At 38.9% G+C, this 13755-nt stretch overlaps 1 long non-coding RNA gene across 1 annotated transcript in view; it reads left to right on the top strand.

Annotated features, from left to right (window-relative positions):
- The window catches only part of LOC136792425 (uncharacterized), a 150706-nt gene extending 139072 nt beyond the window's left edge, over positions 1 to 11634 (top strand). The window contains exons 4-5 of the long non-coding RNA XR_010836209.1: positions 4831 to 4939; positions 10684 to 11634. This is a non-coding gene — a long non-coding RNA (uncharacterized lncRNA). The remainder of the gene's footprint in view (positions 1 to 4830; positions 4940 to 10683) is intronic.
- Positions 11635 to 13755: the final 2121 nt, after the last annotated feature.

Below are 13755 nucleotides of genomic sequence, written 5' to 3' on the forward strand. Positions count from 1 at the left end.
TGTGAGCCAATATACAGAGGACAAAATATGTATGAAGGATAACTGATTAATAAAACATGGCTGGCCTTGATTTCGTTTATAAGAAACTTAAGACATTTATCAACATCTGTCTGAACCCAGCTCCAGTCTCTTGGACTCTGTTGTGGATAAGCTGATTAATAAAAGATGATGCCTTAGGAAGGAAGCTTAGATCTTTGTAAGCAATGACAAAGGAAAAGGCAAGGCTGAATCTACATATGAAAGGAAATTGTGAAAGTAAACTAGTTTACCACTAAATGCCTGGCTGCCACTTCCCTATAACATTTATTTCCCTCATATTGTCTCAAGTCTGGAGAAATAGGAAGGAATTTCAAAAATTAAGTGTGGAATTAATTTACAAGACCGATTATAGGTTTTTTGTGCTTTTTTTTTTTTTTTTAAACTCTGAAATATAATCTGGTTCCCTTGTGGCTTCCCCCTCTTGGTGTTCTTAACTTTGCAGCTTTCCATGTTTGTTTTTCATTTGTATACTTGATCTTTTAGGCTCTCCTTTCCTCTTGGCTAGCATAAAGCACCAAGACTGAACAAGTGCCTCCCTTTACCAGCTGGCAGACTGTTGCCCAATAAATGTTGCCCTTAGGAAACCATCAGTGCCCTGTGTTCGTCTTCCAGCCAGCCATTCCTCGAAGCATCTCCCATCCAGCACATTTAATTCGCATCTGGTCACATTGGGATTTCTTCATTCAACATCCATGACCCCGGACTTGGAGGTCAAACAGAATAGTAAATGCAGTAATGCCTGGAAATAAACATCTCTACCAAAACATCGCATTATCTCCTAAATGTCCAGGGAAAATCACTGAATAACACAGAGGAGGAAGGGGTCTAAAATTTTAGAAGAAGGCACCGTGGGTTACAGAGGGAATTAGAATCATCACATTTTTTAATGCTCTCTATGAAAATTAATGCCTTCCTCAATACTTAAGGAAGCTCAAAAAGTAAAGTTACATGATCAGCACATTTCATTAATAATGGTCAAATAATAAACTTGAGAAAATTATAAACTTTTGATCTCACGTCATTATAGGACATCAAACCACTGGTTGCTCTGACAGTAGACTTCAATGTCTGAAACTCAGTTTTATGGCTGTGTCTAGAGTCTAGGTTGGATATTCAGAGTCCAAACAGATAATCAAGAGGAAAAATGGAAAAGATGGGGGTTAATGCTGAGGGTGGGTTCACTGAAGACTTGGTGGTCATACGTCACCTGGGCCATTTATAGTCATCTACCTAACTGGATAGTCCCACAATTACAACTCTTCTTTGTGCTGTATAAAATTACTTGGGTCAAATTAACTGTATATCAGTAAAAACAGAAGCAAAGGACTGGAAGAACACAAAGAAAAATATTCTGATCTACTGTTAGAAACAGAGGTCTGAGAACATTTTGATGTTCTGCTGATCAGGTTGTAGGACTTATCCCCCAACACCAAAGACTATAATTTATATATACAACTTTCATTTATATATAAATTTAAAAGACATGAAGAAGAAGCAGCCAAAAATCTCACCAGGGTGTTTATAGGAATCACTGTTGCAAAACTGATTTATAAATCAATCTAAGGAGTCAAACAACCCCAGAGCAAGAGGAGGGCTGGAAGCCTGGCTGCCAGTGTCCGCTGTGGGGAGTTTTTGCTATTTTTGATATCCTTATTCCCTAGTTAACTGCAAGTTGTCCAAGAATTCTTTTTCTAAGACTGTTTTTGTAATCTAAAATAGTCCTTCACACAAATCAGTAACTTGCCATACCAATCCTGAGAACATGATAAATATTAAACAATTAAAACTAAATAAATGATTTGTTTAGCCATTTGAATATGTGTGTATACGCATGTGTATGCACTTGTATATGTGTATACAGTCCATATGTATATATGTGCATGTATATATACTCATATATTTGAGAAACTACAATGATAGTTCATATGTATGTTACCTGAAATTAACAGTGTTCTGTGAAAGTTGTGAAGGAACCTGTATACTTTTGCTTTTTCTTTTCGAGGGGTGTGTGTGTGTTCTTATTTGAGCAGTTGCTGACAGGAGCTGGGGAACTGAGACTGATAAAGCTGCAGGAGGGCTGTGCAGGCATAACCTTTACTTCAAGCAGGAAAACCACCATAAAAAAAAAAGAATTGGGCCGGGCTGGGCAAAGCTGGAAGCAGGACTGTCCGGGAATGTCAGACATGTGGTATTATTTAAGGCTGAATCCCCCAGGGCTGGGAACGGTACTGCTGTTGGGATATTGTGCTCTGCAGCGATCGCCCTGGTGGGGAATGGGGTCGGAGCTGAGACCGCACTCTTGTGGGTGAGAGGTCAGATTTCCCCCGAAGGGAGGGGTGTTTGTGCTCCCAGGCATCGTGGGAAGAGTCGGATCCTGGGTCAGGAAATAGGGACTCAGAAAAGTCTTAAACAGCATATTCCTTGCAGACCGAGGATGGGTCCCCTCTGTGTCTGTCAGTGTTGTTCCTGCTGGATCAGAAGCAATAGTGAACGTTCTGTGATTCTGACGGATGCTCAATTCCAGGGCTCCTGCCCACAAACTGCACACGGTGAACACCTAAGTCACTTGCTGCTTTGCTTATTCCTGAAGGTCTGTGAGAGGCCCTGCAGCATGTCTGGCTTCCTCTAGGTATCTAGGGGGTAGTGGGTGAACAAGCATTAACTTGGGAATGACTTGGGTTCAAGTTCTCCAGAAACCACTTATTTGCATTTCTTCACCAAACCACTACTGTGCCCTCCGTCTATTCGTTGGTAAAAGGGAAAAAACAATACTTATCTTTTCTATTTTCCAAGGATCTGGTGAGGATGAAATAAAAGAAAGAATGTGGAAGTGATCCATAAACCATGAAGCATTATTTATTCCCATACACTCCTGCCTCAGGCCCTTTGCACTAGCGGTTTCTCTGCCTGGAATCCTCTTATATCCTAATGGTTGTACCCTTACTTTCTTCAAGCGTCTGCCAACTGTCACTTCATCAGAGAGCACTTCTCTGGCTGCTTTGTATAAAATAGTGATCTTCCTGACTCTACTCCTTTTGACACTTGTCCTTAACCCTGCTTTATTTTTCTCCAGAGCCCTTGCCACCATCTGACATATATATTTTGTATATTGTTCAATTGACTCCATAAAGAGGAGGATTTGGGGCTGTTTATTCACTGCTATCTCCCTAGGGTCTAGAACAGTACCTGACACATAGTAAACACTTAATAAATATTGTTGAATGAATGAATGAAATTATTCATTGTAAGATATTATTAGAGTTGCCCAAATCTCCACAATATAAATATACCCCAAAGTTACAGAGAAATCATTTCCCACCACTCTTGTCCAAATGATGTTGCATTGTACAAACTACTGAGAGGCCTGGGATGAAACTCAGAATTGTCTCCAAGCTCTTCGATGTTTTCCCTGGCCTGCTCATTTTGAAGTATGACTGTGAAAGCCTCAAATGTATGTGTGGCTTTTTCCTCTGTTTTTCAAGCCATTAGACCTCAAGAACAAAACTGGCATCAGCAAATGACTACACAAGGCTCCCTATGAACAGAGGTCTCCTGCAGGTCTAATAAAAAGATAACAGAAACTCTATAGATTTCTCGTATGTAGAATAGGGATTATCATACCTCTTCCCACTATGGTCTTGATGATAGTCTATGATCTTGTAAATTGTCTGGTAGAAGAGGCACAACAGGGAGAATTCTTCGAAAATAATAATTCCCTTTCCTTTCTGCTTCAGCTTAATTTCTGCTCTCCCATTGAATTTCTATACCGAGCAAAATCAGTGAGTTCCCTCTCCAGGCTCTGACTCTTCTGATGATTTGAAAGCCCCTATGTTTCTTTAGATGAGCTTAGCCATCATCGTTAGTGTACTCTTCATTTCAATTAAAACAATAAACAATTGTTTAAAAAAAAAGAAAAAAGATAACAGAAGCAAAGCGTATTCGTTTTCTCTTTTCCCAGTGTGTTTCCTTTAGACTTGTTGCCTGAGCTTCTCTGTCTTTCTCCGGATTTCTCTGAGAATCCTGTCTGCTCTAGGTGGCTTTTCTAATACAATGCAGTGTTTGCAGAGTGTATTTATCCTTCAACACAACATTCTGAGCCTTCTTAAACTTGGTTTTCTAGAGAGTTAAAAGGCATTGGCTTTCTGCTCCGGTGCTTGTCACCTCTCTGATCCTGTCAGCTCTCCCCTCCACCCACACAGGTCTCCTGGAACATACCAAGCCCCATCCCATATCGGGGGCCTTTTTTCTGGAGCTCTCTTCCTGCAGACACATGCTTAGCTCACTCGCTTATTTCAATTGTTTGCTCAAATTCCACATTCACAATGGGGCCAATGTTGACCACCTTACTTAACCTTGAAAACGCCTCCTCCTCTTGCCTCACAGCCACTTCCCCAATACCAGCCTTCCTTGTCCTCCTAAACCCTTTTTTCCATCTTCTCTTTTTTTTTTCATAGCATTTATTATCTTCTAATTCATTATATAATTTACTTTTTATTTGCATGTATTGTTTGTTGTCTGACTCCCTCCTTCTAGAACATTAACTCCATGAGAGTAGAGATTGCTTTTTTTTTTTTTTTTTTCTCTTTTCTGCACTCCAAGGATCAAAGGCAGGACTAGGCCCAGAGAAAGTGGTCAATAAATAGTGTTGAAGAAACGAATTGACTTTAAAGATGAGTGAGGTGATTTGCATATTGCTGGCTTTCCTTGTCCTGACTAGTAATTGTAGGCTTTCTGAAATCCTAATTCTTTGTAAAATGTATGGCATCTAATTTGCTTCTCTTTCCTTCATAGAAACATGATGCTGCTGAACAATACTTCAATTCCAGGAGCATGAACTGAAAACCTCCTAGGAATCGGGCAGTCCTACATAGTCCCTGACTTTAAGAACACAGACAGAAATGTAAGCAAATAAATTATAATTCAGTATCATAAGAACAATAGTGGAAGCATACTCAAAGTAAAGAGACAGCCCAGGGGGAAGAGATCTGGAATCTTCACGTGGGACGGGAGAAGGTTATCAAGGAAGCCTTCCCAGAAGAGGTGCTGTTAGAGCTGAACAGGGGTTTCTCAAGATGAATCAGACTTGGAAATAGACAAGCAAAGTAAGGAAGGTCATTCCAGGCAGAAGGAGCAGCATGAATGAAGCCATCAAGCAGTGTGGTACCTGTGGGGATCTATAAGTTCAGTATTGCTGTTCCACAAAATGCAAGATAATTGGTTCCTTTTGGGGAAATAACAATAACAATAGCCTATACACAGGGTGCTTTCCACGTGCCAGGCAGCATTCTAAGTCTTTATACATTAGCACGTTCAATCTTCCCAGCAACCCTGGAATATAGGTACTATTATTATGCCTATTTTGTAGATGGAAAAACTGAGGCACAGAGAGATTACTATATAAGATGATAATACTGCACAGGTTCTAAGGAAATAGGATATATTTTTTCTTTTTATTAAATCATTTTTTGTTTTCTTTTTTTTGAATTTTATTCTTTTTTTATACAGCAGGTTCTTATTAGTTATCCATTTTATACATATTAGTGTATACATGTCAATCTCAATCTCCCCATTTTTTGTTTTCTTAAAGCAACTATTTAAAAAAGTCTGGTCTAGCTGTCCAGGACTGATATACTCAGAGGAGAGCAAGAAAGAATAATTGGTGATTAAAGGAAGAGAGAGGATTTTTTTTTTTAATCTTTGAAAATAGTGTCATTTAAAGTAAAACAATTGTGGTAGTGGTGTTGTCGTAGTTCCTTAAGGATTTTTATTGCACAGAAATAGAAAGAATAAACATTTCTTATGTGATTAGTGAGCAAAAAAGAGTATGAAAAGTGGAAATAAGTATGTATGCTTTTTAATACTTTACAGAAAGTTATATTAAAACTTTATAAAGGCCCACTGGATATTTATTTTCCCTCCTCCAGTAACAGTCTTAAATAAATATAATTACTTTTGGACAATAAAGTGCTTCAACGTCGTATACTGAAAACCAATAAAAAATACCAGTCACTTGGAAGAGGTCCTGTTTGGAGGCTGACCTGGCCCTTACACAGCAGAGTCAGAAGGTGAAAGGTTAAAAGTGCATACTTGATCTTAGACTGAACATAAAGTGTAAACTCCGGGTTTGTTTTTTTTTTTTAAGCCAAAAGTAGTTTTATTTCCTTCTCTCTTTTTTTTAAAGTTAATTAGCCACTAATGTGGACAGTCTCAAGGATCCAAGTCAATTAGGACACTTCGTACGTAACTTTTCCAAGCTGAAGCCGCATGCCCTTTGCATTTATAGCTGATGTACTCTGGATAAAATCTCTTTGCAAGGAACAATAAAAGGCTGAATGATGGAGACCATGAGCTTAGGGTTGATGTCATAAAAGAAGTTCTCAATATTTTGGCACTTCCCTTCTGATGTTAAGTGTTATTTTCATTTGGCAGGCGATGACCAAGTGGAATAAGAGAAGCACGTGCTAAGCCACTGCAGCTCTAAAGTGACAGCAAAAGGCATCTGCTGCATTTCCCATTTGGATTCTGCAGCCCCTTTGATTCTTCACACCTATGTGTTTCAGATTACATCTCTGCCATTTTATTTATATATGTCACTACCACATTCAATTCACACATTATAACCTGCCACACAACGTAGCTCTTCTTATCCTTATAGATACAAATGACAGTATTTGACCATTTTATCTTTAGAATTATTTAGTATCTACCAACAATCAGGATCCTTTCTTTTCTTACACTTTATTGAAGTATTATTGACATGAAAAGTTGTACAATGAACTTATTTACAAAACAGAAATAGAGCCATAGATGTACAAAACAAACTTATGGTTACCAGGGGGAAGTGGGGTGTGGGGGGGAGGGATAAATTGGGAGATTGGGATTGACATATATACACTACTGTATATAAAATAGATAACTAATAAGAACATACTGTATAGCAAGGTGAACTCTACTCAATACTCTGTAATGACCTATATGGGAAAAGAATCTAAAAAAGAGTAGGTATATGTTTATGTATAACTGATTCACTTAGCTGTGAATCAGTTGTATGTTAACAAAATCAGCTGTTGTGTTAGCAGAAACTAACCAACATTGTAAATCAACTATACTCCAATAAAAATTAATTTAAAAAATAAATAAAATAACCTATGTGGTGTTCTAACTCTCCAAAAAAAAAAAAGAAAAGAAAAAGGAAAGTTAAACGTACTTAATGTGTACAACCTGATGAGTTTGGAAATAAGTATACACCCATGAAACCATCACTACAATCTATGCTATACACATCACCTCCAAAAGTTTACTCCTGTCCTCTTTATTAATTATTATTATTTAGTGATAAGACAACATAAGATCTACTCTCTTAGCAAATTTTAAAGTATACAATATGGTATTGTTAACTACACACTTTGTGCTGTACAGTAGATCTCTGGGACCTTATTCATCTTGTATAACTGAAACTTGCTGCTTTTTGGCTAATACCTCCCCTTCTCCACTCTCCCAACCCCTGGTAACCACAGGATCTTTTCGTAATGAGCGCTTGCTGCTCTATTTTTAATACTACCAACATTTCCATTTAAAGGGGGAGACAAGGCTTCTCTTATAGCACAGAGCCCTACATTTCTAAGTTTAACTTATATTTACGAGTATAGATTTACATATACATATGTATTCTGAGAGCTATTTTAGAGGAAGAGTTGAAAAGTCTTAATGACTAGTTGGACATGGGAGGTGAGGGAAAGGGAGAATTCCAGAACAGTCCTGAGGCTTCTGGCTTGAGCAAATCTGTGAATGGTGATGTCTTTCAAAGCCCAAATGGAACAGGGCCCATTTGAATGCACTGGGCTTGAGGTGTCTATGGGATGTCCAGGTGGAGGGGGCCAGTGGGTGGTTGGATGTTTGGCTTTGAAGCTCAGGATGGGTTTGGGCTGAAGATAAGGCACAGGGGTCGTCAGCATCAAGGAGGCAATGGAAGCCAAAGATGTAGGTGAGCTCATCAATCAGAACAAATAGAATTTGAAGAGAAGACAACATCCTAAGGAAGCCCAATGTTTGAGGAGCTCTAGTGGAAGAGAAGTCACAGATGGACTGACAAGGAGCATCCAGAAGGGACAAGAGGAAAATAAGGAGAGCACAGGGCCCTAGAAGCAAAAGAAAGCCCACATTTCAAGGAGCCAAGGGGAGGGGGCTCAACAGCCACGAGGTCACAAAAGATCATAACTGCAAAGTCACCTTTGGATTTAGCAATGATGACATCAGCGACCTTGATAGGATCACTTGCAGTTGATAAGTTGGGGATCATCCCATTATAATAATAGAAACAATCATCTTAAATTGATGACATGGATCTTTAGAAATTTTCAAAGAACATTTACATGCCTCATTTCATGCTCATAATACTCTTGTTAATTAGATGTGACTGCTTCCATTACATAAATGAGGAGAGAATTAGAAAGTCAAGTGATTATATAATAATAAAATAATAATAAAAATGGTCTTTCTAAAACATTTACTATGAGCAAAACATTGTGCTAAACATTTACTTTGCATAAAAAGACTGCAATGTAGATTTTATTAACTCAATTTAAGGAAGGTCCGGAGAAGTGGGGTAACTTTTCCAGGCTCACACAGCTAGGAAATGGCAGAATGGGGCTTTGGACTCAGATCTGTGGGGTGCTGAAGTCCAAATTCTTTCCACTATTAAAGACTGCCTCACCAGCTGTTCAGGTTTTCAGGCAAATATCACTTTAAAACTTTTTCCTGGGCTTCCCTGGTGGCACAGTGGTTGAGAGTCCGCCTGCCGATGCTGGGGACGCGGGTTCGTGCCCCGGTCTGGGAAGATCCCACATGCCGCGGAGAGGCTGGGCCCGTGAGCCATGGCCGCTGAGCCTGCGCGTCCGGAGCCTGTGCTCCGCAACGGGAGAGACCACAAAAAAAAAAAAAAAAAAAAAAAAAAAAAAAAAAAAGAGAAAAACTTTTTCCTGAAAATCAATATGTATTCTTGAAAACATTGACAGAAATGCAACTTTGCAAACTGAATTATTTCCCTTCTTGTTTATGTTATAATTTAAAAGATGTGTCTTCCATGGGAGGAAAATTCACTTTAAACATAGTATTTGGCTGCACAGAAATCATACATTGAAGGTAAAATGTTAACCTCTGTAATAAAATATTAACCACAGAATTCCATAATGCAAATACTATACTGAAGACAGTGCTGGATTCCATAAGTAGAGAGGAGCCCCTTGAGGTAAGGAAGGAAAGCATGCTGCCCTGTTGGAGAAACTTCTGAGGGAAAATTTGCTTCCAAGGTGGTGGCTCAGACAAACCTTCTATATGTTTTTCTTCCACCTGACAAATATCTGACATTTTCTGTTTTCATAGTGAAGCTGCAAGTGCCTAGCATTCAATTTCTACCACATTAATGATAAAACATGAACTATATTTTAGATTTTAGAAACAAATATATATATTGTATATATATGTTTTTTTCTTCTAAGAAACTAATCAGTTGGTGAGAAATTAAAGCTAAGTTTGGACCTATGTGGTGTGTGTATGTGATTCATTCCATAATTCTTCAACTTTTCTGTATGTTTTTAAAATTTTCCTAATAAAATATTATTTTAAAAAATTAAAAGGAAGAAAAGAAAAAAACACCAAAGCACCAGGAATGTAATAAGCTCTAGATCCAGGAAGGAAAGTTCACTCTATGAATATAGCTGAATTGTCTCCCCAAAGAACTCAGTTGTCTTCATTTCAACTATTAATATTGAGTTATTTTATGAGAAAGTTTAGATCCAGATAGATCTAAAATAGAGCTGATTTCTGTCCACTAATTTGTCTTCATAACAAAGTTACCAAAGCTTTCACATTTCTCTCGTTTTATTTCCATTTCCAGGAAATCATGAAAAGTATGGCACTGGTTCATAGAAGTTTTAGAATATAAATTGAATTTATAGTCAGTAAATGAGTTATGATATAAGCTAATTTTAAAGCAAACTGACTTTATAATTTTATTTTTAATCAGGAAGCAAGGTAATCTTATGACCTAAAGTTTGGAGAAAAGAGAAAAAAAAAATCAAATTCTCCTCCTTAAATACAATGGTTATAATTTTTATATATTTTTGCTGGTCTTTTATTTCCTAAAGATGCTTTTAAATAGTTGCAAACATACAGGTTTAGACCCTGCTTTTTTCACTTAGTGTTATATATTGTTTTTCTATGTCAACATATTTAACATATTAAAGGTTGCGTAACCCTTTACTATTATAAACAGTGCTGTGATGAATCTTCAGCTGTATGGCTTGTTTTACATTTTGGATTAGATTGCTGGAAGTGGAATTACTGGGGCAAAGAGCAAGAAATTTTAATAGCTCTGTGTATTAATAAATTGCTTTCCAAAAGTGTTGTACTAATTTATATTGTAAATGTAATGTAGAAAGCCATCTTTGCCAGCATCGAGTATTATAACTTCTCAAAGTTTGCAAATGATTGTCCCTTATTGTTTGCATTTGTATTTCTATAAAATATTTTAAAACAGACTCTTCTTCTGCCTACCATGTGAGTTGACAAGCAGGAAGTATGACAGTCAGTGGATTTCATGATCCTTCTGGTTGTAATTAAGTGTTTCCCTCTTGCCCACCACAGCAAATTCAAATTCCGAGCTCTTGTCTTCAAAGTCCTGGACCAATTCTCCACCTCCTCTCCTGTCTTGACAGCTCCCTCCCAATGTGTCTCAAAGTTCACTGAGAAGGATCACCTGGGCTGCTTGGTAAACACACCCATGAAGGCTCTGAGCCCCACTGGACGCCCCTGAGGGTGGGGAGCCCGTATATTACCCTCTGCATTTGTTTCTTCATGAATCTCCTTGGCTTCCTTTCTTTTATAGATTTTTATGCCAGGAATAGTCAGATTAAATTCAAAACTCATTTAGGAGACTATTTTCCCCAGAAAGTCTGCATAGATTAGGCAAGAAACAAATTCAATATAGTACTAAAGTGATGAAATATAGCTAAAAGTGAATGATGATGGGCTTTCCCATCTGCAGACATACTTCGGTCTTAATTATGGAAGAAGTAGAGCTATTCCAGTGGCGGACCCAGGTGTCTGGATTCGCCTGCTCCAAGCAGATTGACTCACCCCCTAGAGGGAGAAACAGAAAAGTCCATGTGAAGAGAGGGTTAGCTATGCTGGAGACCATTGGTGAGGGCGGGGCGGGGTGGAGTGTGAGGGTCAGCCTTTGAGAAAGTCAAGGCAGCTTGAATGGGAAAGTAGGGACTTACCAGGTCTAGGAGGGTCCCCAATTCTTCAGATCAAGGTAGGGAAATATTTTCTTCATTTCTGTCCTTATGACTATTTCAGTCTCAAGCTGATGAAGCCAAGAAAAAGACCTGTCATGTAGCATAATAATTATAATATTCACGATGTCACATATAATATTTTTAAGTACCCATAGTGAGCCTGGCATGGTGCTAAGTTCTTTTCGTATGATTTCATTTTAACCCGCATGCCACCACCTCACGCATGAAGTAGGTACTGATATGATCCTTGCCGTGTTGCAGAATAATAAATGATCCTGAAGTCACCTTGCAACCATCCAAATATCTTGGTCCTTTGTTGGCTGTTTTCTTATATGGGATTGTAAATTCCCCACGGTTGTCAACCATGTGTCTTCCATGTCTTCAAGTACTCACAGGAGGCAGGGCTGGAGACAGAGCCCAATCAGGTAGCTGCTCGACATATGAATTGAACTATAATGAAAGAAAAAGAATGATTAAAAGATCTCTTGGGATTTTCTATTAAAAGATTTTTCTTAACAAATTACAAAATGGGTTTCTACAAAAACCACCATAATTCTTTGGCCTTCTTCCTGCCACCTCCTCCCACCCCTTGCCCAGCAAACCCTTGGAAGTTCCTTTCCCTTTTGGGTCCAGGTTAAAACCTAGCAATTCAAATGATCAACCACTAGGCTTTTATTTTTCCAGACAATTGGCAAAGGCCTCCGAGTCAGTAAACAATATTGTTTCTATTCCCTTGAAGTAAGCACATATTTTAAAATGCAAACTTGGATGCATTTTACGTAGGTCAAATCTTGGTCAAAATGATTGAATGGCTTGATTCCCACCTCTCATGTTGATGAGTGGAGGCCCATCATTGAGCTAAAACATCACACATGCTCAGGTCTTAGAAGGCCCCCAGGAGGCCCAAGTCGGTGTCGGCACAACACATTTTTTCAGCTTGAATTACGTGTTTGGGCTTAGATTTGTATTTCCTATTAAAGCTACTGGAGGAGAGCAAATGAGTAAGGACTCTGACAAACCCGTTTCACCCCAGCTGGGTGCTGGCAGCCCTTCTCCAGCTCCCATAGACAAGGAATGGCTCTCTCCACCTCCCACTCTCCAAGGCAGGACAGCACTCTGAGCTTGCTGTTCAGAGCCTCCATTTCACACGTCCAAAATCCGGCTATGGAATAAAACTAGGAAGGTTTTCATGGCTCTGCTATGTATGTCAGAAACTTGAGTAAAAGACTAAGAAAGCCCACACTACATCCATTCCTAAAGGCTTGAAGGCATCACCGACTTGAAAAGGCAGCCAAGGAGACCCTGTCCAGGGTTGGATGCTGGTCCTCTTCCTTCTCACTGGACTGGGATGCCGAATGAAGGCTTAAAACACAAAGGAGCCTGGGTTTCCTTCCGTGGACCACAAAAAAGACCTGTGCCTTAAAAGGAAATGTAAATGAAGCAAGAGGAAGTTTTAGCCCAGCAAGATGATGTAAAGTCTCCCTTATCCAGCTCCCAGGAAACCCTGTAAAGGTATGAGAGAGGCTCCCTCCTATGCATTTCTTAAACGTTGTTGTTCTTCCAGATTATCCCTCTTAGAGCCTGAAACTGAAATGTCTTCCCCCGATGATGGCATGACATTGAGCTTCTATTTCTAAAGAAATCCAAAGTGAGCTTATTACAAATCAGGGTACCTAAGCATTGAGTAGCTTAGGTAATGCTGCTGACTTTTCCTGCCAAGTCTACCTTAAACCGTATTTTAAGGGCAATTGATTCTAAAGACATTGATAATGATAAAGAAAAAAGAAAAATCTATTTTTTAATTGAAAAAGAGGTCCATTATTTTGGGAGCTAGTCAAGTTCTTGGAAGACTTACACCTATACACCTAGGAACGGCTCTGACTCCTTCTACTTGGCTCTCTCCTTGTTCCTCCTGGCTCCTTATCAATCTTTATCCGCTCCCAGTTTGCAGTTGTTTTATCCCCAGCTAAGAAACGATGCACTTCCATACGCCCCACTCCCCAACCCCAGCTCTGACCTTAGAAATGACCCAAAGTTGGTCCTGATACTCCGCATACAACCGATGAGAGAAAGTGGCTTTCTAGAGATTGGAATATCCATAGTAGAATGAGACAACGGTGCCAGAAAAGTTGAATCCTATGTACAAATCTTTCAGCGTGTCGACTGTAGCACCACGCTGGCCATGCAGTATGCGAAGGACATCTGTCAACAACTGCTAGAAATGCTTTTCAAACCTCCTGTAAATTTCAATAAGAGAAAAATAAATTAATGAACTCCAGACATTAGTTTTAATTTTAAAATTGGTTTCTACTTCATTGTTTGGCTCTGTTTTATTTTGTTGAATTTTGGTGTGGAAAGGATGCTAAGAGGACAACTGATGTCCTCTTCCACTTTGTGAACGAGGAAACCAAGCCACCAA

The sequence above is a fragment of the Kogia breviceps genome, chromosome 13, assembly GCF_026419965.1.
Source record: "Kogia breviceps isolate mKogBre1 chromosome 13, mKogBre1 haplotype 1, whole genome shotgun sequence".
Classification (NCBI taxonomy): domain Eukaryota; kingdom Metazoa; phylum Chordata; class Mammalia; order Artiodactyla; family Physeteridae; genus Kogia; species Kogia breviceps.